The following is a 24989-nucleotide window of genomic DNA, read 5'->3' as shown; positions in this document are numbered from 1 at the left end:
AATGCCTGTGTTAAAAGATACTATGGTCAGAGAAGTTCAAATAGAGAAAAAATGTGAGTAGAGAGTAAAGAACATTCAAAAGCTGTTGTTATTTTTCCTTCATTCTCAAAGAAAACCATGGCATCTGGGAGGTGATGCCATGACATGCAAGTGAATTATATTTAAATGAAGGAAGGCTGGAAGATGGTGGAGAAGGCACAAGTGAGATTCTGAGCTCCTCTCATACCCTCATTACCAATTTTTAAAATCAGCCTCAAAAATAGCACTAGACTGGTAAGGTCCAAGAAAATTGGAAGTACAACTCACCAGCTGAAGATAATAAAGAATATCACTAGAAAAGGTTTGTCCTGAGTGGTGGGAAGAGACCTGGGCAGGGCAGGGATAGAATCGGGAGCGGGGGTGGCCTCTGCATTTGGAGAGTTTGCATAGAGCTCTCTGTCATAGCCTACTGCTTTGCTTTGGTCACAGAGTAGTGGACCAGCAGAGAAACTGGAGCCTAGGGTAGAGGGTACACTGAGGGATGCCAGAGACTAAGAGGATCTGGCTATGCCCACCCAGGACCTGAAGTGACTCAGAGCAGACCATAACACAGCTCTTCATGGCATTCTACAGCTAGGGGCTGTTGTTGGGAGTCAGTCACAAATCTACATGGCAGGGGCATAGCCCAGGGCAGCCTCTCATCTGCACAGTGGGGGGCTCGACCTGGGGTAGTGGAATTTCCCCAGCTAGATTGCACTCCCCAGGCAGAAACACTTCTGGTGCCGTGATGGATAGGGCGACTGCTAATACTCAAAGCAGGCTTTTGTGGGAGGGGCAGTGATACTTTTGTTGCTTACCCTCTAGCTGCAAGGCAATTGCTAATCCTCACAGAGGGGCTCCTAGCAGGGTACTTACACAGCCTGGCCCTTGATACCCAGGCCTAGTCACTTCCATGTGGAATTCTTCCCAGAGCACTCATGCAGCTCGCCTGCTTCTTGCAGACCATTGAGAAGACAGTTACTATCCATATACCCATCATTGCTCTGCAGAGGAAGCTGGTAACTTCCTTGCCCTGAAGGCAGACTCTAAAGGCTTTTTTAAAAAATGAGTAAAAAAATTAAGAGAATGATTGATAGCTTCTATACAGAAAGAGAATGTGTTTCCAACCCTGAGGAACAGCCTCCAAACAATACCCCAAGTAACACTCTCCTAGAAGAGACTATTAAAAATCTCAAAAGAGAGTTAGAAGAAAAATGGTGAAAGGAGAGAGAAGCAATGCAAGAGAGTAACAACATCCTAAAATGTGAATTAGAAAAGGTAAACAGTTTCCTGAAATGTGAATTGGAAGAGGTAAAGAATTGACAGGAAGTTCAAGGAAACAAAATTAAGGAATTGGAAAAGGTAAAGAAATCACAGAAAAGTAGGATCTGTGAATTGGAAAAGATAAAAAAATCCCCAACAAAGTAGGATTTGTGAATTGGAAAAAGAAAATAGCTCACTAAAAAACAAATTTAGTGAAATGGAAAAAAATTCCATAGAGCAAAACAACTCATTTAAAAACTCAATTGGACATATACAAAAAGAAGTTTAAAAAGCTAGTGAAGAAAATAACTCATTAAAAATCAGAACTGAACAAATAAAAATGAATGATTCATTGAGACACCAAAAATCAGTCAAGCAAAACCAAAAAAAATGAAAAACTGGAGAAAAATGTCAAATATATACTTGGCAAAATAACAGACCTGGAAAACAGATCAAAGAGAGATAATCTGAAAATTATTGGACTTCTCAAAAAATATGATGAAAAAAGGAGTCTACATACTATTTTATAGGAAATCATCAAAGAGAACTGCCCAGATGTAATAGAATCGGTAGGTAAAATAGGCATTGAAAGAATTCATCAAACACCTTCTGAAAAAGACCCTAAAAAAACTCCACGGAATATTGTGGCCAAATTTCAGAACTATCAGACTAAGCAGCCAGGAAAAAACAATTCAAATACTGAGGTGCCACAATAAGGGTCATTCAAGATCTGGCTGCCTCTACATGAAAGAATCAAAGGACCTGGAATGTGATATTCTGAAAGGCAAAAGAACTTGGAATGCACCCAAGAATAAACTACCCAGCTAAATTTAGCATTTTTTTCCCATGGAAAAAGATGGACATTTAATGAAACAGATAAATTCCATTTGTTTCTAAGGAAAAAAACCAGATCTAAACAAAAAAAAAAAATGATCTCCAACCAGAGGACTCAAGAGAAGCAGAAAAAGGTAAAAGGAACTCTTGAGAACTGAATTTCTGTTGTGGATATACATTAAGACTACATGTATAATTTGATTTTACTGATATAACAAAAAAAAAAAAGGGAAGTAGAAATGGAAAGGGGAAAGTGTCAGAAAAAGGGAAAAGGGGAGATAAAAAGAGGGAAACTACATCCCACAAAGAGACAAAGAAAACCTATCATATCTGAGGGAAGTTAGAGAGGGGGAGGAATGTTGTGTGAATCTTACTCTCATCAGAGTTGGCTCCAAGAGAAAATAATTTACATATTTGTTCTACAAAGAATTCTTTCTCACCTCATTAAAAAGGGGGAGAGGAAAAAGGAAAAGGAAAAGAATAATAAGGGAAGGGCACAAGGAAGGAAATGGGATTCAAAGGGAGGAGGGAGGGATACTAAAGAGGAAGGACTGTGTGATGCAAGTGGGGCCCATAAGTTTAATACTAGGGAAGGGGTTCGGAGGGGGGGGGCAAGGGGAAAAAAAACCATAATCTGGGGATAATATGATGGCAAGAAATACAGAATTAGTAATTTTAACTATAAATGTGAATGGGATGAACTCTCCCATTAAGGGGAGATGGATAGCAGACTGGATCCAAAGTCAGAACCCGACAATATGTTGTTTATAAGAAACGCATTTAAAGCAAGGAGATAAGTACAAAGTAAAGGTCAAAGGCTGGAGCAGAATCTATTATGCTTCAAGTGAAGTAAAAAAAAAGCAGGGGTAACCATCCTTATCTCAGATCAAACAAAAGCAAAAATTGATCTAATCAAAAGAGATAAGGAAGGAAACTATATCTTCCTAAAGGGTAGCATTGACAATGAAGCAATATCAATACTAAATATATATGCACCAAGTGGTATAACATCTAACTTCCTAAAGAAGAAATTAAGAGAGTTGCAAGAAAAAATAGACAACAAAACTATAATAGTGGGAGATCTCAACCTTGCCCTCTCAGAATTAGATAAATCAAACCACAAAACAAATAAGAAAGAAATTAAAGAGGTAAATAGAATATTAGGAAAATTAGGTATGATAGATCTTTGGAGAAAACTGAATGGTGACAGAAAGGAGTATACTTTCTTCTCAGCAGTTTATGGAACCTAAACAAAAATTGACCATATTTTAGGACATAAAGATCTCAAATTTAAATGCAAGAAAGCAGAAATAGTAATGCTTTCTTTTCACAATGCAATAAAAACTACATTCAACAAAAAGTTAAGGGTAAATAGATCAAAAAGAAATTGGAAACTAAATAATCTCATCTTAAAGAATGATTGGGTGAAACAGCAAATTATAGACACAATAATTTCACTCAAGATAATGACAACGATGAGATGTCATACCAAAATCTGTGGGATGCAGTTAAAATGGTAATAAGGGGAAATTTTGTATCTTTAGAGGCTTACTTGAATAAAATAGAGAAAGAGAACATCAATGAATTAGGCTTCCAACTTAAAAAGCTAGAAAAAGACCAATTTTAAAACCCCCAATCAAATACTAAACTTGAAATTCTAAAATTAAAAAGAGAAATTAATAATATTGAAAGTAAAAAATAAACTATTGAACTAATAAATAAAACTAAAAGTTGGTTTTATGAAAAAATAGATAAAATAGATAAACCTTTGATAAATATGATTAGAAAAAGGAGAGAGGAAAATCAAATTGTTAGTCTTAAAAATGAAAAGGGGGAACTTTCCATCAAAGAAGAGGAAATTAGAGAAATAATGAGTTACTTTGCTCAACTTTATGCCAATAAATTTGATAACCTAAATGAAATCGTTGACTACCTCCAAAAATATAGGCTTCCCAGATTAACAGAAGAGGAAGTAAATTGCTTAAATGTCCCATTTCAGAAAAAGAAATAGAACAAGCTATTAATCAACTCCCTAAGAAAAAAATCTCCAGGACCAGATGGATTTACATGTGAATTCTACCAAATGTTCAAAGAACAATTAGCCTCAATGCTATATAAACTATTTGAAAAAATAGGGAATGAAGGAGTCCTATCAAATTCCTTTTATGAGATAGACATGGTACTGATACCTAAACCAGGTAGGTTGAAAACTGAGAAAGAAAACTACAGACCAATCTCCCTAATGAATATTGATGCTAAAATTTTAAATAAGATATTAGCAAAAAGACTACAGAAAATCATCCCCAGGATAGTACATCATGATTAAGTAGGATTTATACCAGGAATGCAAGGCTGGTTCAATATTAGGAAAATTATCAGTATAATTGGCTATATTAATAACCAAATTAACAAAAACCATATGATCATCTCAATAGATGCAGAAAAGGCATTTGATAAAATCCAACATCCATTCATATTAAAAAACACTTGAGAGTATAGGAATAAATGGACTTTTCCTTAAAATAATTAGTAGTATCTATTTAAAACCATTAGTAAACATCATATGTAATGGGGATAAACTGCAACCATTCCCAATAAGATCAGGAGTGAAACAAGGTTGCCCACTATCACCATTACTATTCAATATTGTATTAGAAATGCTAGCTTTGGCAATAAGAGTGGAGAAAGAGATTAAAGGAATTAGAATAGGTAATGAGGAAACCAAATTATCACTCTTTGCTAATGATATGATGGTATACTTAGAGAACCCCAAGGATTCTACTAAAAAGTTATTAGAAATAATCCTTACCTTTAGCAAAGTTGCAGGATACAAAATAAACCCACATAAATCATCATCATTCTTATATGTTGCTAACAAAATTCAACAGTTAGAGATACAAAGAGAAATTCCATTTAAAGTATTTGCTGATAGTATAAAATATTTAGGAATCTATCTGCCAAGGGAAAATCAGAAACTATATGAGCAAAACTACAAAACACTTTCCACCCAAATTAAGTCTGATCGAACTAATTGGAAAAATATTAAATGCTCTTAGATAGGGCAAGCAAATATAATAAAGATGACAATACTACCTAAACTAATTTATTTATTTAGCGCTATACCAATCTGACTCCCAAAAAACTATTTTAATGACCTAGAAAAAATAACAACAAAGTTCATATGGAAAAACAAAAGGTCAAGAATTTCAAGGGAATTAATGAAAAAAAAAAAATCAAATGAAGGTGGCCTAGCTGTACCAGATGTAAAATTATATTATAAAGTAGCGGTTACCAAAACCATTTGGCATTGGCTAAGAAATAGACTAGTTGATCAGTGGAATAGGTTAGGTCCAAAGGACAAAATAATCAATAACTTTAATAATCTAGTGTTTGATAAACCCAAGGACCCCAGATTTTGGAATAAGAACTCAATGTTTGACAAAAATTGCTGGGAAAATTGGAAATTAATATGACAGAAATTAGGCATTGACCCACACTTAACACCATATACCAAAATCAAGTCAAAATGGGTTCATGATCTAGGTATAAAGAATGATATTATAAATAAATTAGAGGAACATAAGATAGTTTAACTCTCAGACCTGTGGAAAAGGAATTAATTTATGTCTAAAGAATAACTAGAAATCATTATTGATCACAAAGTAGAAAACTTTGATTATATCAAACAAAACTAATGCAGATAAGATTAGAAGGGAAACAATAAACTGGGAAAACATTTTTACAGTCAAAGTTCTGATAAAGGCCTCATTTCTAAAATATATAGAGAATTGACTCTAATTTATAAGAAATCAAGCCATTCTCCAATTGATAAATGATCAAAAGATATGAACAGACAGTTCTCAGATGAAGAAATTGAAACTATTTCTAGCCATATGAAAAGGTGCTCCAAGTCATTATTAATCAGAGAAATGCAAATTAAGACAACTCTGAGATAACCACTACACACCTGTCAGTTTGGCTAGAAGGATAGGGAATGATAATGCGCAATGTTGCAGGGGATGTGGGAAAACAGGGACACTGATACATTGTTGGTGGAACTGTGAATACATCCAGCCATTCTGGAAAGCAATTTGGAACTATGCTCAAAAAGTTGTCAAACTGTGCATACCCTTTGACCCAGCAGTGTTACTACTGGGCTTATATCCCAAAGAGATCTTAAAGAAGGGAAAGGGACCTGTATATGCAAGAATGTTTGTGGTAGTTCTCTTTGTGGTGCCCAGAAATTGGAAACTAAGTGGATGCCCATCAACTGGAGAATGGCTGAATAAATTGTGGTATATGAATAGTATGGAATATTATTGTTCTGTAAGAAATGACCAACAGGATGATTTCAGAAAGGCTTGGAGAAACTTACATGAACTGATGCTGAGTGAAATGAGCAGGAGAAGGAGATCATTGTATACTTCAACAACAATACTATATGATGATCAATTCTGATGGATGTGGCCATTTTCAACAATGAGATGAACCAAATCAGTTCCAGTAGAGCAGTAATGAACTGAACCAGCTACACTCAGGAAAAGAATTCTGGGACATGACTATAAACCACTACATAGAATTCCTAATCCCTCTATTTTTGTCCCCCTGCATTTTGGATTTCTTTCACAGGCTAATTGTACACTATATCAAAGTCCAATTCTTTTTGTACAGCAAAACTGGACATGTATACATATATTGTATTTAATTTATACTTTTACATATTTAACATTTATTGATTAACCTGCCATCTTGGGGAGGAGAAAGGAGGGGAAAAATTAGAACAAAAGGCTTGGCAGTTGTCAATGTTGTAAAATTACCCATGCATATATCTGGAAATAAAAACTATTAAATAAAAAATAAATAAATAAACTATCTGTAAACAAAATAAAATATTTGGGGATTTACCTGCCAAGGCAAATCCAAGAATTATAAGTACACAATTACAAAACCTTCTCACAGAAATAAAGTGAGCTCTAAGCAAGTGGAAAATTATGAACTGCTCATGGGTAATATAAAAATATAATGGGTAATGTAATAGAAATGCCCAATAAATAAATAAATAAATGAGGGAAGGCTGTGCAAGGGCACCTGCCTCACTTTCTCCTTCAAAGCCATTTGGGTCCAATGGCCAGATATGGATTAGGAAGACTGGAGATGGCCCTGGATGCTAAGAGAGACTTTGGCCTTTTTAAGCTAAGGTCTTCAACAGGTCTCAGTTTAACTGAGGTTACACCCATTCAGTGATTAAGGTTAGGTGGCAACTGAGGCAAAGAATCTCTTCTTTCACCTAATCAAAAAAACTATATGAGTGGAGAGTAGAGTGTTTTCAAAATCAAGTAATGAAGGAATGAGAATGCTGTGGGGGGAAAAGCAGAGTCATGCTTTATGTGTATTATGAGAGTTGTGGAGAGGGAAAGTAGAGGGAATTGGGAACAGAGAAATGATAGGAAAGAGATGAAAGCAAAATAAGCATTAATTCTTTCTGCAGAAATATTCACTCTTAAAAGGACACATTAACCATTGCCACCAGCTCCAGACAGCTCCAGAGATAAGTTATGGCTAAGTTACAAAAATTTTTGAAAAAGCAAATCAAATCTGGGTTTTTATTGCCCCAAATCCAATACTTCCCTTGAATCTTAAGAGTTTTCTGTGAGATAGACCTTCTCAACTGGATTTAACACCAATGGTCCCCATCCTAGCTAAAGTTTTCCTTCTTTAATTTCTTCCTTTCTTTTCACATGAAAATGGCTCTTTACCATGTACATTTATGGATTCTTAAATACTCTCCACTAAACTGAACAGTATAAAACCCCATAAAATAAGGAGCAAAGCAATTCACATAAGAAGCCCTATGCAAATAAAATCCACCACATATATTAAAACTATAAAACAGACAAGAAGCATATTTAGAGTTAGACAAATTGTATGCATTTGCTTCAAAGTAAAATTTATTCATGATAATAAATCAGGACTTTTTAAAAACAAAGATAAGTGAGAGGCTGTTCCCATCTCCAGCTACTAGTCTCCTACCCTACATTTCGATAATGATTCTAGAATCATATGTGTCTGTTTAATGGAGTAGCAGCCAATATTGTGCTCATTAAACTTTCATCTTCCTGAAGGTAGATAAAAGTACCACACATGCTAATAACATCTCCATGTAAATTTTTTTGTAATGTTATTCAGGTATCCAATTCTCCCTGGCTTCATTTGACATTTTCTCAGCAAAGGTACTGGAGTAGTTTGTCATTTCGTTCTCCAGCTCATTTTGCAAATGAGGAAACTGAGACAATAGGATTAAGTTACTTGCCCAGCATCACATAGCTAGAAAGTGTCTGAGGCCAAATTTGAACTCAAGAAGATTCATTTTCCTGGTTCCTGACTCAGTGCTTTATTCTCTGCACCATCCAGCTATGTAAATTTTAGTCCCTTTTTTTTTTTTTTTTATTATAGCCTTTTATTAACAGAACATATGCATGGGTGATTTTTTACAACATTGTCCCTTGCACTCACTTCTGTTCCAACTTTTCCCATCCCTCTCTCCACCCCCTTCCCTAGATGGCAGGCAGTCTTATACATGTTAAATATGTTAAAGTATATCCTAGATACAATATATGTGTGCAGATCTGTTAGGTTCTTACTAAGTGCTAATGAGATAATGCAATATTAGGTTCTTACTAAGTGCTAAGTCAGTACTTGACAATTCTCTAATTCTGGCCTTTACTGGGAGTTTTACTTGTGAACTCCCAGGGAAGAGCTTGCATGCTTAGGAGGAGCAAGTTCATTGGCTGAAGTAATGTTTCCCAGAAGCCCTCCCATTCTCTGGGAGGTTAAAAGAGGGCGGCACTAGAGAGATAGAGTTTTGTCTGGACCAGACTTGAGGCGGCTCTCTGCAGAAAGGGAAGTCACTACTCTGGACCAGAGTTGACAACAACTGTCTGGAGACAATGGCTCTCTACAGGAAGAAGAATCTGTCTGAGAGATTGGAGTTGACACAGCAGATCTCCTTCCAGAGAGCGATCAGCAGCTTCATGAGACAACAGCACATTACACAGATCTGTACAGTTCTCTTGATGCACAAGAAGAATTGGATTCTGAAGATAGAAATAACCTGGGAAGAAAAACAAAAAGGCAAAGAGTTTACACCCATTTCCCAATGTTCCTTCTCTGGGTATAGCTGATCAATTGGAACTGAATTAGATCTTCTCTTTGTCAAAGATATCCACTTCCATCAGAATACATTCTCATACAGTATTGTTATTGGAGTGTATAATGATATCCTAGTTGTGCTCATTTCACTCAGCATCAGTTCATGTAAGTCTCTTGAAACCTCTCTGTATTCATCCTGGTGGTCATTTTTTACAGAACAATAATATTCCATAACATTCATATACAACAATTTACCCAACCATTTTCCAGTTGATGTGCATCCATTCATTTTCCAGTTTTTAGCCACTATAAAAAAGGCTGCCACAAACATTTTGGCACATATAAGTCCCTTTCTCTTCTTTAATATCTCTTAGGGATATAAGCCCAGTAGTAACACTGATGGATCAAAGGATATGCACAGTTTGATAACTTTTGGGGCATAATTCCAAATTGCTCTCCAGAATGGTTAGATCTGTTCACAACTCCACCAACAATGCATCAGTGTCCCAGTTTTCCTGCATCCCCTCCAACATTCATCATTAACATTTCCTGTCATCTTAACCAATCTGACAGGTGTGTAGTGGTATCTCAGAGTTGTCTTAATTTGCATTTCTCTGATCAATAGTGATTTTGAGCACCCTTTCATATGAGTAGAAATAGTTTCAATTTCATCATCTGAAAATTGTTCATATCCTTTGACCATTTATTAATTGGAGAATGGCTTGATTTCTTATAAATTAGATGTCAATTCTCTATATATTTTGGAAATGAAGCCTTTATCAGAACCTTTAACTGTAAAAATGTTTTCCTAGTTTATTGCTTCCCTTCTAATCCTGTTTGCATTATTTTTGTTTATACAAAAGATTTTCAACTTGATATAATCAAAATTTTCTATTTTGTGGTCAATAATGATCTCTAGTTCTTCTTTGGTCACAAATTTCTTCCTCCTCCACAAGTCTGAGAAGTAACTATCCTATGTTCCTTAATTTATTTATAATCTTGTTCTTTATGTCTAAATCATTGACCCATTTTGATCTTATCTTGGTGTATGGTGTTAAGTGTGAGTCCATGCCTAATTTCTGCCATACTAATTTCCAGTTTTCCCAGCAATTTTTGTCAAATAATGAATTCTTATCCCCAAATTTGAGATCTTTGAGTTTGTCAAAGACAAGATTACCATACTTATTGACTATTTTGTCCCGTGAACCTAACCTATTCCAATGATCAACTAATCTATTTCTTAGCCAATACAAAATGGTTTTGGTGACTGCTGCTTTATAATATAATTTTAGATCAGGTACATCTCGGTCACCTTCATTTGATTTTCTTTTAATTAGTTCCCTTGAAATTCTTGACCTTGTGTTCTTCCATATGAATTTTGTTATCATTAAAAGGCATTAAAATAGTTTCTTCGGAGTCAGATTGGTGTAGCACTAAATAAATAGATTAGTTTAGATAGTGTTGTCATCTTTATTATATTCACTCTGCTTATCTGAGAGTACTTAATATTTTTACAGTTATTTAAGTCTGACTTTATTTGTGTGGAAAGTGTTTTGTAATTTTGCTCATATAATTCCTGATTTTCCTTTGGTAGATATATTCCCTAATATTTTATGCTATAGACAGTTATTTTTAATGGAATTTCTTTTTGTATCTCTTGCTGTTGGATTTTGTTGGTGATGTATAAAAATGCTGAGGATTTATGTGGATTTATTTTGTATCCTGCAACTTTGCTAAAATTGTGAATTATTTCTAATAGCTTTTTAGTAGAATCTCTAGGGTTCTCTAAGTGTACCATCATATCATCTGCCAAGAGTGATAATTTGGTTTCCTCATTACCTACTCTAATTCCTTTAATCTCTTTCGCAACTCTTAATGCTGAAGCTAGCATTTCTAACACAATATTGAACAGTTGAATAGTAATGGTGATAGTGGGCAACCTTGTTTCACTCCTGATCTTATTAGGAATGGTTCCAATTTATCCCCATTACATATGATGCTTACTGATGGTTTTATGTAGATGGTCTTGACTATTTTAAGGAAAAGTCCATTTATTCCTATATTCTCAAGTGTTTTTATTAGGAATTGATGTAGGATTTTATCAAATGCTTTTTCTGAATCTATCTAGATGATCATATGGTTTTTGTTAATTTGGTTATTGATATAGTTGATTATGCTAATAGTTTTCCTAATATTGAACCAGCCCTGCATTCCTGGTATAAATCCTACTTGGTCATAGTGTATTATCCTGGGGATGTATTTTTTTTTAATAAAACTTTTTATTTTTCAAAACATATGCATGGACAATTCTTCAACATTAGCTCTTGCAATACCCTATGTTCCAATTTCCCCCCCGCTTTTCCTTATGCCCTCCCCTAGATGTCAAGCAGTCCAAAATATTTTAAACATGATAGAAATATGTTAAATCCAATATAGAAATATAGATATATAGATATATGTATTTATACAAGCACCATGCTGCACAAGAAAAACAAAAAGAGTAGCAAGAAAAAAAGAGAAGCAAAATTACATGCAAACAATAAAAAAAAAAAAAAAAAAAAAAAGAGTGAAAACACTCAATTCCCACAGTCCTCTCTTTGGGTGTATAGGGCTGTCTTCATTACTGAATAATTGAAACTGATTTGAATAATCTCAAGACAGCCATGTCTATCAGAATTAATCATCATACAGTTTTGTTATTGCCATGTATAATGATCTTCTGGTTCTGTACATTTGAACTCCTCTTCCTGCAAGTTAGCCCAGCACACTATCATCCACAATGCCACATGCTGCATTTTGTGAATCTTAAAAAAACTAGAACAAGAGTTTTTCCATATCTAAGTTTACAAACATAGATTCCTCCCACACCCTTATTCCTTCTTCCTTCTTTCCATTACTCCTATACTGGATTGCTTTCCATCTTTTCTTTCTTCTTCTTGTGTGTGAATATATTTTCTGTTTTCTTTTGAACCTTATATCCTTGTACCTCAAATATGCCTAACAGAAGTCATTCTCATCTTTTGCATTTCATTATTTTTTTTACATTCTTACCCATCCTTCTCCTCTCAACTCTCCTTTCATCCCCATTTTACTCCATGATGGGAATAAATCCTTCAGGCTTTGCTTGGTATGTTTTCAATTTGTATAGTCCATATTACACACATACACACACAAATATGCATGCATATGCAAATGTATATACATCATAGAAAAGCAAGAATTGTCTCTATAGTTTATCTAGTCACTGTTAATAGAAAAAAATAGAATATTTGTAAATCTCTTGCTTTAAATGGTTTTTAATGTTTCTCAAGATACTTTTTCATATGGTAATTTATACCAAGCTCATGGTATTTTTCCTTTCTAGCAGACAGGATAATGGTATGCTGTTTGATGGTTTTCATGAACCTGGCCAAAATTTGAGTTTATTAAAGGTGGAAAATGATCATGTAGAAAATTCATTACCTAAAAATGACTTTTCTTTTTTGAATGATTGCTGAGCCTTCAGTAGGTGAATTCATTTACACTTATTGTTTTGTAATATGAGAACTTTAAATAGAGTTCTAAGGACCTGGAATTAGAGAGATCAAAGATAAAATCTGAGTTCATATATTCACTAGCTTTGTAAACATAGGTAGATTTGTCTCAGTTTCCTCTCTATAAACATATTATGTTACTGTTGTTAAGTTGTTTAGTCATGCAGGAACAAATAACAATGAATGTTGGAGGGGCTGTGGGAAAACTGGGACACTGATGCATTGTTGGTGGAGTTGTGAAAGAATCCAACCATTCTGGAGAGCAATCTGGAATTATGCCCAAAAAGTTATCAAAATGTGCATACCCTTTGACCCAGCCATATTACTACTGGGCTTATACCCCAAGGAACTACTAGAGAAGGGAAAGGATCCTGTATGTGCCAAAATGTTTGTGGCAGCCCTTTTCATAGTGGCTAGAAGCTGGAAGATGAATGGATGTCCATCAATTGGAGAATGGTTGGGTAAACTATGGTATATGAATGTTATGGAATATTATTATTCTATAAGAAATGACCAACAGGAGAAATACAGAGAGGCTTGGAGAGACTTACATCAACTGATGCTGAGTGAAACGAGCAGAACCAGAAGATCATTATACACTTCAACAATGATACTGTACGAGGATGTATGCTGATGGAAGTGGATTTCTTCAACATAGAGAAGAGCTAATCCAATTCCTATTGATTAATGATGGACAGAACCAGCTACATCCAGAAAAGGAACACTGGGAAATGAATGTAAACTGTTATTTTTACCTTCTGAATCCAATTCTTCCTGTGCAACAAAAAATTCGGTTCTACACACATATATTGTATCTAAATTATACTGTAATATATTTAACATATATAAGACTGCTTGACATCTGGGGGAGGGGGTTGGGGGAGGAAGGGAAAAAATCTGAATAGAAGTAAGTGCAAGGGATAATGTTGTAAAAAATTACCCATGCATATGTACTGTCAAAAAATGTTATAATTATAAAATAAAATAAAAAATTAAAAAAAAAAAAAGTTGTTTAGTCATGTCCAACTCTTCATGACTTTGTTTTTAATGGGATTTTCCTAGCAAAGATATTTGGTTTGCTGTCTTAGCAAAGATAAATGGGTTGCCATTTTCTTCTCCAAAGTTCCAGAGTTTAAAGTTAAGTAAAAATTGACACAAAGAGATTAATTGATTTGTTGAGAATCACACAGCTGGTAAGTGTCTAATACTGGCATGGGATAAAGAGAGAACAATACATGTGTATCTAAAAGGGTACAATACTTCTAAATTCAAAAAGAAATAAGAAGGTAAGAAGGGAAAAGAGGAAAAGGGAGGAATTTTTAGAGGGAACCCTACTCACACCATATCTGGATTAATGAGAGAACATAGGTAATGAAAGTCTTCTAAATTTAAGAAGAAATAAGAGTGAGAGGGACTAGAATAGGGGAGTGGGAATATAGAAGGGTATGTAGACTGACTTGAATAAGAAAAAGAGGGAACAATATATATTTAGAATTGTATAAAAAATTGAATTCAGATAGAAACAAGAGAGGAAGAAGAAAAGGTGATGGAGGATGGTAAGGAAAGGATCTTGGGAAGGGAGAGTTGAGTTTGGTTAGGTAATAGGAAGACAAAGTAGTTGGGAAAAGTAAAGCAGAGGAGTCAGGAAAGAGAGGAAATGAGAGATGCATGCAAAAAAATAAAAGAGATCAGGAATATAATTTAAGTAAAAGAAAACAAGGATAGTAATCATGATCTCAGACAAAGTTAAAGCTAAAATAAATTTAATCAAAAAGAAAATAAGGAAATTATCCTATATATCAGCCATATTAATTAATATTATTTTAGACTATTTTTAAAATGATGACAATATAGGATGAAATATTGCTTTGATGTAGAAAATTGTGAGTTGGTTGGTTTCAAGAAATATGCAAAGGCTGGAACTCATAAAGGAAAATGTTATCCACCTTCAGAAAAACAGAGGACAAACAATACAGTCTTACATAGATGTATATGAATATATTTGTATATGTATATGATTTATGGATATGTATAGTTCTGTGTATGCATGCATATATGCATATATTTGTGTGTATACATACATGTGTACATGTATTTTATATCTATATCTATGTATGATCTTATGCTTAATTGTAGTCTTCTTGGAGAAGGTGAGGATGGAGAAGTAAGAATAAAGTAAAAAATTTATAGCATAGAACAAAAGAAACTTAAAAGGAAGCAAAGAAAAGTTGGATAGCTCTGAACCCAATGTGCAGTAGTTATTATATAGGTTATTTATTGTTTTATATTTTGAATACTCTCATTTTCTGCTGAGTACCTGATAATTTTTTTTCTATTTTGTATTTAAATTTTAAATAAGTAAATATTAAGATCTTATTGGGAAAAAAAAAAAGAATTGGGTGAGATATTTATTTTATCAGCTTCATTTTAATCTTCTACTGGTCATGAATTTATTTTTCACTAATAACGATATTTTATTTTTGTGGGAAATTGACATTATTTTGATAATATCTATGCTTATTCATACTCATAAATTATTATTTTGTTGGCATATTTACTAAAACTTTTAAATCTCATGTGTTTCCTTTCCCTTGTTGTCCATAGCAATATCCATTATATGAAAAGGTGTCAGGGTGAAGAAATATTCAATAGAGAGTATAAGAAAATATTTTTGTGTTAGGCAATTCACAAGTAATTAAGAACAAATATGAACATATTGGAAAGGCGAAGGAAAAAATACATGCATACATATATGTTTGTACAATCATTATGTATGTACACATATGTATATTCTGTGTGTATGTATGTGTGTGAGGTTATAAGTGGACAAAGTACAAATGCCAAGACTGATTCCAAGGTAGGGTGCTAACCCCAAGAGCACATTTACTTATAATGAAGAGAGGGCTATGCAAAGTCACCAACCTCACTTTCTCCTCCAGTGCCATCTGGGCCCAGTAGCAAGATATATATATATAAGAAATAACTAGAGCAGTGAATAGAGTACCAGCTCTGAAGTCAGGAGGACTTGAGTCAAATCTGATCCCATACACTCCCTAGGTGTGTGACTCTGGGCAAGTCACTTAACCCCAATTGCCTCAGCAAAAACAAAAAACAAAAAATCAAACAAACAAAAAGAAATAACTGGAGATGGCTCTGAATGCAGTGAGGGATCTTGGCCCTTTTAAACTAAGATCTTTCCTAAGGCTCAGTCTGACTGAGGCAATGCCCATTCAGTTATTATGCTATCAATCAATACCTAAATATATGCATTAGAATTGATATAGCATGACATAATAAGAGGATCATAGGACTAAATGCCAAGAGACTCATCTGCAGTTGTATGACTATAGCAAAGCCCCTTAATCTTATTCACTTGCAAGCCATGACATTGTCACCTTCTTGAAGTTATGTCTCTTCAAGAATGAAGGACAAATGGCAAACAAGCTCTCATTTCTAGAGTCACTCTCATAATCAGATCTAGGTTCCCCCAGTTAAAAGGGATCCTTTTAATCTCTAGTCCAACAGTTGTGCTTGTCTAAGTATCTCAAAATTCATTTTCTCCAGTCTAGTACAGTATAGAAAATAAGCCCATTTTATAATCTGGTAAGTGATGTTCTAAAGATAGAGCTGATGCATTGCTTTCTAATGGTAAATCTGATTAAACATTCACATTCAGCTTTTAGGGACAACTGACTCATCTTTTAACACTACATCAAGGGGGCAGTTAGGTGGTGCAGTGGATAGAGCATCAGCCTTGAATTCAGGAGGACCCGAGTTCAAATTTGGTCTCAGACACTTAACACTTCCTACCTGTGTGACCCTGGGCAAGTCACTTAACCCCAGCCTCAGGGGGAAAAAAAAAAAAAAAAAGACTACATCAAGGTTAAACAATGGATAGAGCACTGAGCCTGGAGGCAGGAGAACCTGAGTTAAAAATCTAGCCTCAAAAATTTACTAGTTGTGTAATCCTCAGCAAGTTACTTAACTTTTGTTTCCCTTAGTTTCCTTGACTAAAATGGGGATGATATTGTCCTCTGAAGGTTGTTGTGGGGATCAAATAAATAATTTATGTAAAATGCTTAGCATAGAATGCCTAACATATAGTAGGAACTATATGAATTCCTATTCTTTTTTCCCCCTTCTATATTCAAGAGTCATGTTATGTGAAAATGTGTCTTCTTTAAGGGAATATTTTTTAATATTTCAGAATATTTTTAAAAATCATATCAAAGGATGAATAAATTGCCTATTCTTTGAGTTCTACATAAATCTATCAAAAAATCTTTAATATAAAAACTAAAAGAAATATATATGTATATGTATACATATATATAGTGGTGAAAATTGTGATTTATTTGTTTCTCTTATTATAAAACTAGTGTTTATACTGAAAATATAATTTTAGACATCTTTACCTAAATTTTGTCTTCAAATCAGGAAAACTCTCTTGGCTTCACGTGCTATGTATCCTATCTTTAAATAAATTCATTGTAAAAAGAAGTACACACTGAGATTTAATATTCCATGAACTCTGACTTTTTAGGAGGGTGAAAAGAAAAAAAATTATATAATAATAGTTTTCTATTTTTTGAAATACAAAGATAATTTTCAGCATTCACCCTTGCAAAACTTTATGCTCCAAATTTAAAAAGATTTTTTTTAAATATATATATAAATTAAAACCTGTGCTGTGAGGGTCCAATTATAGACTATCCATAATTCATGAATATAACTAAGATTATTACAACCAAAAAAGAAAAACTCAGTGATCCAAAGGAATCCCAATAGACTTTTGACAGAAAATGCCATCTGCAACTAGAGAAAGCACTAAAGAGATTGAATATAAATCAACATGTTATGTTCACTTCTTTTTTCTGTTTTTTGTTTTCTTTAAATATCTCTTATGGTTTTGCCCATTTGGCTGATTTTTTTCTCCCAACATGATTCATAAAACAATGTGTATTTAAAAAGAAATAAACAACAACAAAAAAGTAAAGTAATATATTCCTTCATGTACATGAAATTTAAAGTTGGGGGAGGGAGTTATTAAGGTTGTTTGTTGTTGTTTTCCCTTAACTCTAAAAGGCAGCCTTTGCTAGAGTATCATTAGAAATTGACTATATTTGGCTTTACAATTTCCAAAACATTTGTGCGCATTAGAATAGATTCATTTTTGATTTAGGGGCTTGACTCTACAGCTCTAGTGCATATAATTATTACTGGAGTATATGTTTGAGGAGGTAGGCAATGATGCTGGAAGCAAAACTTTTCTACATGGGCACTTACTATAAATCTTCAATGACATTAACCATTTCATAGAGAAGGTAGATTCAGAGACATTTTTTTCAAAATTAATGTAACTATTTTCACTATAAACATTTTATACGTGTTTAATTCAATAAATCAATTTAGCTGTGAATCTCCAGATTCCAAGGTACTAGTGCTACTGCCATGTATGAAAAGGACATTCAGAAAAAAATGTAGAAACCCAGCAAAATAACTAAAAAGTAATGACTCATAGTTTGGTATTTACACAGAAAAAGCAAATTGAAACATGTCTACATTTTTAGTTATTTCAAATGTAGCCACTACAATCCATATACCATACTTCCCAAAAGTAGAAGCTAAATCAGAAATATCAAATTCTACCAATGAATGGGTAGTTTCATCAACAATGGTGGAATGAATTCAATTTATCCTTTGTTTGCCTTAGCTAGGACTATGGCTAACCCATGAATATTTATTCATAAGCCACCAAGTATATATGAGGCATCATTCTAGGGAAAGAAAAAGAAGGATGAAATGACATTCATGCCTTCTAATAATAGTTTAGTTGTGGACTTAAGAATATAAAGCTACCAGAACCTACCAGAGGTGAAAAGGTAGAGATCACTCTGGATTAGGTGGCCAAGGGAGACTTATTACTTCAGAGTGAATATAAACAGCAATTGTTTTTGTTTTTGTCAGAAACCCTGAGAGTCTTCTCATCCTAAATTAATTCTTATTTGTCCCCTTTTGGACTAGATAAAAGAGTCTTTCTCTTGCCTAATCATAACTACCGAATGGGCAATGCCTCAAAATGAAACTCGTTAAAGACCTTAATTTTTAATCAGACCAAAGTGTCCCACTGTATCTGGGGCCATCTCTTGTTGCCATGATCTACCCACAGATGGCTCTGGAGGACAAAATGGTGACCTTGCATAACTTTCCCTCACAAATCCAAATCACTTGCAAATTATGGCATCACCTTCCTGATGCCCTTTTCAAGAATGAAGAACAAAAAATTCAGTAGCATCATGGACCACTACACTTCCACTGGAATTAGAAAAAATTTTAATGTGTTACCCTGAAAGAAAACAAGGAAAATAGTATAAATGGTATACTAGACAATAATCTATGGCTAATAGGTTTAAATGTAAACTATTCAGAAGATGAGACTGTTAGAAAAGATTGAGGTAAGACTTGAGGTCTTGCCCCAAATTTTGATCCTATATATTCCAGATAAGATTTCTTTCAACACTACTAAACTCTTGTAGAATCTTTGTAGTACCATATTGTGGTTTTCATTGTTTGGAATCTTCAAAAAATAAAATATAATCCCACACTGAAGTAACAGATAAACAGAATAGAAAATATTTTGGAGCTCTTTAGAGTTTTGTGTCCAGAGGAAGATGAACAATGAGATGAGTGTCTCAGATATCATATCATACAAAGATAGGCTGAAGGCTGAAGGAACTAGGGATGTTTAGTTTGGAGGAGAGAAGACTTGCACAGATATATATGATTATTGCATTCAAAAATTTGAAAACTTGTTACTTTGCAAACTTGTCATTAGAAAAATTAATCATTAATGATTTCTACTTTGCCCAAAAGTCAGAACTGAATCCAATGTGTGATACTTTTAAGAAGGTAGCTTATGATGTGGGGTAAAAATGATGGTAATTGGAACTGTCAGAAATGGAATAGATTGGAATACACAGTGAGTTGAAATATTCAGAAGTTTTATTATAGAAGGAGTTTATGCTTCAAGCAAAAGTTGGATTTGATAACCTTTAAATCCAAGATTCTATGATGATTTGAGTTTGCAGTCATCTAGGTAAAAACAGAGATATGATGTAACAAGATATCTATTAGAGAGAGATGGAGAATTTACCTAATCAGAATTTATTGATATTAAAATATACCAAAGTGAGGATGTAATTTTATACTCTAAAGTATACAAATTCACCAATCATAATAAAAAGTGCTACACACACACACACCAAGAAAAAAAAAAAAAAAAAGACAAGACAAGACAAAACAAAACAAAACAAAACAAAAAAAACAATTAGAAATAAGCCAGATACATACCTTCAGTGTTTGGTGTTTACTTACTCGGATTATTTAAGGCTGACTTTCTACAAACACACATATATAGAAAAACACACTCTTCCCCATGGAAAGGACTAAAACACTTTACCAGTTTGCATCATTTGACCTATAAATAGCTTTGCTATTAACATAAAAGATTAATCAAGCAAGTAGAATCACTCCAAATCTCCAGATAAACTGAACTTCACAATTATTGCCCAATGATGAACTTTCAAAAGACATATACATTTGTGAATTGCAGGAAACAAAAGATATTGCAAGAGGAACACTACATCTGCCAAGCCTTTTAAGACCAATTTTGTGACTCAGTGCTAAATAGTAATATAATTAGAATAAGTATAGTGAGGATGCATTTAATAAAGCCAAAGATGAAAGGCTTCTTTATCTCTACAAGTTAAAATAGGTTTCTCTGAAGCCCTTATTTTCTCACATAAAAAGTAATACTGCTGTAGGAGCCAGGAGAATATATTTCAATGAGCAATAACCAGTTAGCACATTTTTGCTCTATGTTTGAAGTGAAATAGCCATAAAAGCAATATTTATAAGGCCTCTACACAAAGGCTTAATTTTTTAGATCCTAAAAAACTTAGATCAACTTGACTTCTAGACAGCAGGTATATTTTGCATCATTTAGTATATGCTATTGCTGAAGTTACATAGAAAGTTAAGACTGTACAAAGGCTCCTAATATAATAAAGATACATCAGATAGTATTAGAATAAGCTATTCACACAACCTCAACTATTCTTCCCTACTCCCCAACCTCTCAACATGGTTCCCTTCCAAAAGGAATTCAGTTAAAATAGATTTCTAGTCAATACAATGATTGAGGTACATATGAATAATGCATTTCCAGGACTGGAGATTGAATTTTCAAAACAGAATTCTTTCCCAAATTATATCTTCAATTCTTTCTTTGACATCATAGTACAAATTCAAAGAGAAGTAACTTTTTGAAAGAATTTATTAAAAGTCATATTCCTTCAGAATTCTAACGAGGACCTGACAGTACAGTGGTAGGAGGGCAGTTGGGTGATACATTGGATATATTGCTAAGCCTGAAGTCAAGAAGACTCATCTTCCTGAGTTCAAATCTGGCCTCCAACACTTATTAGCTGTGTGATCCTAAATGAGTCACTTAACTCTGTTTGCCTCAATGTCTTCATCTTTAAAATGAACTGGAGATCTGAATCTCCAGATAAATTGAACTTCCCAACAAAATTATTGCTCAGTGATGTGCAATGGGGCAGTAAATAGAGTGCCCAACCTGGAGACAGGCAGTCCTGAGTTTAAAATCTGGCCTCAGGTAATTTCTAGCTATGTCATTCTGGATAAGGAATTCAGCAAAGATGGTGTGGGCCATGGACAGATTTATAAGAGAAATTTAACCTCAGAAGTTTAACATAACTTGGATTTCTAGCTGGATATAGCAAGGTAGGGCTACCCATGACCACCAGAGAGAAAGGAATTATAAGGTAGAACTGATACCCATCAATGCCCTTCCCTGCTTGTTTCAAGAAGTAATTTTATCAGTACTTCAGACTCTGCCAACCCCAAGACCTCATCACTAGGGAATAACTTCCTCTTGCCATTTAACCTGGAAAATTTCAGTCAACTTTTATGAGTAATAGAGTTGTCACCTTGTAAATTTCACCTGGAATAAAATCAACACTTTTTATTTTGATATGTGAAAGGAGCCTAATAGCATCCAAAACTTCTTCAGTTGGAACTTCAACTACTTGACTATTTGTGATAATTTTAGCCTAACAATTAATATCAAGAAAACAGAGGTGCTCCATCAACCAGCACCACACTATCCGTATATGGAATTATTGGTTATAGCAAATAGAGAAGTTTTGAATGCTGTGACTAAGTTAAATTACTATGGTAGTATACTTTTCTGTGATGTTCACATTGATAATTTCCAGAGCTAGCTCAGTTTTTGGTGAAGTGCTAATAAATGTACCAAAAGTGGTTATAGGAAATAGATTTGGGAAAGCATAATAGTTCAATCAACACAAAGAATTTATGTCACAGGCATTCATCATATATTAGAAAGTTTCACTATTTTATTTATGTGAAATAGCTTCAGGGACTCAAACCAATCAGAATTGAGCAAGGCAAAATCATATGTGATTTAACAATTTGCTTTTTGGGGGTACAACTTTTTGTAGCTCAGGGGAGAGGGAGGAGTAGAGAAGGTAGAATCTAGGGAGTAAGGGGAGAAACAAGGAAGGAATTTTGTAGCTCAAAGGAAGGAGGGGAAAATAAAGTGGGATCTGGGAGTCATTTTTTATAAGATTTTCCATTTCAAATTTTTCCTCCCTCCTCTCCATAAAAACAAAAAAAGGTAAAATAATATGCTTCAATCTGCATTCAGATTCCATAGTTCTCTCTCTGAATGTGGATAGCATTTTCCATCATGAATCTTTTGGAAATGTTTTGGATCATTATATCTTTGAGAAGAGCTGTCTTTCACAGCTGATCATCATCCAGTGTTGCTATTACTGTTGTACAAAATTCTCTTGGCTCTCTTTACTTCATCTGGCATCAGTTCATATAAATCTAGGTTTTTCTGAAATCTATCTGCTGATCATTTCTTATAAAACAATAGTATAAAAAACAAAATATCTTACCAAAAATTTCACTGATTCACTGATGAATGCAGGAAAGATTTATTTTATATTATTACAAGAATGAGTGCCTAGGTGAGTATGAATGAGGAGGAGAAAAAAGGCTGCGAGTCTCATGTCTGGTTAGGTGAGGGAGATAAAGAGATATTGCAGGACATATGGTCCTGTTCTGGAAGTGAATCAGAAGCCTCCTGATAAGGACTGCATAGAGATGCAAAGGAGGGCTCCTTGTCCCTAGAGGAGCTGGAAGGAGGGAGTTTGATTTCCTTCCAGCAAATTTAAGCAACATCCTGCAATGCTGATTTAAGGTTTTTAATTTAGAGATCTTTCAAGATGAATTTGTCTCTGCCTAAGGAAGAATTCTTAGAAACAGTAGAGTTCTGTCCCATTTTGCCACAAGCCTTAGTTTCCCCAATTCTAAAGCACCTCATCCTTCTCTAGATATCTCTAAAGATGGAGAGATGACAAAATGCTCCCTGATTAAGGGGACTTTTTGTCAGAGAATGCAAGAATTCCCATTTCAAACATTCCTGAGAGAATTCTGCTCAAGCCTAGATCTCCAACAATTCAAATTTTCCTGTGTATTTGAGTGTCCAGATATAGAATAAACAATAAGAAAGGCTTTAACCTCATCACATTTTCAGGGATTTCTGGTCAGGGAATCAAAAATGATACACTGCTAGTGGTGTGAGAATTTTTTCACATTGGACCTGCGTTGACCAGAGGGGATCAACACAGGTCCAATATGAAAAATTCACAAATCTGAAAGTTTGAAGCAATAGGACATTTTATCAGTACTGAGAATCCAGCTTTGCTAGGAAGACAGACTTCTCAGTGGCAAGGTCCTGTCAGAGAAATAACAAAAATTATCACTGAGAGGAGGCTATCTTCATAGCAGGCAAGAGTCCTGGCAGGCAGCTGTGCCAAGAAAAGAGGTTCCTTGACAAAGCATAATCTTGTTTCTGATTTCTACAGATATTTGGAGTTAAGAATTGTCTTTTATAGTAGTCTGAGGCTAGGGCTCCCATTGAATGATATTCTTTCAATGTTGTCAATGCCCCCAGGCCTAGATTTCCAGTTGAAAAGAGAATACTTTACTTGGAGTTTCAAGCCTCAAAAACTGGGAGTTGGAGCCACTGGGAATGGTACTGAACTAATCTTTAATTCAATAGTGGGTGTAACCATATCTCTGGCCAGATCTCCAACTGAAGGAAACCACTTAACTGCCATGAAGTGTGGGTCTCTGTCAGAGAAGAGTTTCAGAGTTTACCCCCATCATTTGGATAGTTTCAGGGTTCACCCCCATCAAGTAGACACACCTTTGAAATTCCAAAGGCAGCATTTTATTTCCTATCCTGAAGCACAAGTCCCTCTTATGATTCATCATTAATTGGATATTACAAAAGTTACATGACAATGAATAGCCAGCCAGTCCTTTGCCCAAAGGAGCTTACATTCTAAAAGGGGGAAAATAACCTCCACCCCACCCTTGATTATTCCTTGATGTCCTGGAGGGGTTGTTTTCTAATTTAAGTTTCATTTCTCCAATTTAATTTTCATAACTGTAGAAAACAAATGATCATCCATTACTCACAAAAGCATTGCATTACCTCCATGTACCATAATTTATTCAGCCATTCCCCAGTTGATAGGCATCCCCTCAATTTCCAATTCTTTGCCGCCACAAAAAGAGCTGCTATAAAATATTTTTGTACATATAGGCTTAAAAATGCCATTATCTGCCTCATTTCTTTCTTACCTAATTGTAATCACTGAATGTGTGTTTGCCTCCACAGAGACCTGTTAAAAACCTTAGCTTAAAAAGTGTCCAACTGCATCTCCAGTCATCTTGACCTATGTTTGGCCACTGGAACCATATGGCTCTGGAGGGTAAGGTGAGGCTGATAATTTTACACAGCTCTCCCTCACTAAAATATTAATCATTGTATGTCATAGTATCACTTCCCTAAACTCATCACAACAAGAAGCTTTAGTAAAGCAAAAGAAACCTAAACAAGATGTCATCTAATCTTGGTTTTATCACATAGAGAATCCTTTAGAACATTGAGATCCCCTGTGTCATTTCATATCCTGATTCTGAGAGTAGTAAATGGGGTTTTCCCTCTACATCTAAAACTGTAAAAGCCAAATTATAGTTTCTTGGGTTTTTTTATTAAAATATAAATGG

The sequence above is a fragment of the Sminthopsis crassicaudata genome, chromosome 4 (genome assembly GCF_048593235.1).
Source record: "Sminthopsis crassicaudata isolate SCR6 chromosome 4, ASM4859323v1, whole genome shotgun sequence".
NCBI classification, from domain to species: domain Eukaryota; kingdom Metazoa; phylum Chordata; class Mammalia; order Dasyuromorphia; family Dasyuridae; genus Sminthopsis; species Sminthopsis crassicaudata.
The sequence above is the reverse complement of the archived record's forward strand: the minus strand, read 5'-3'. Positions refer to the sequence as shown.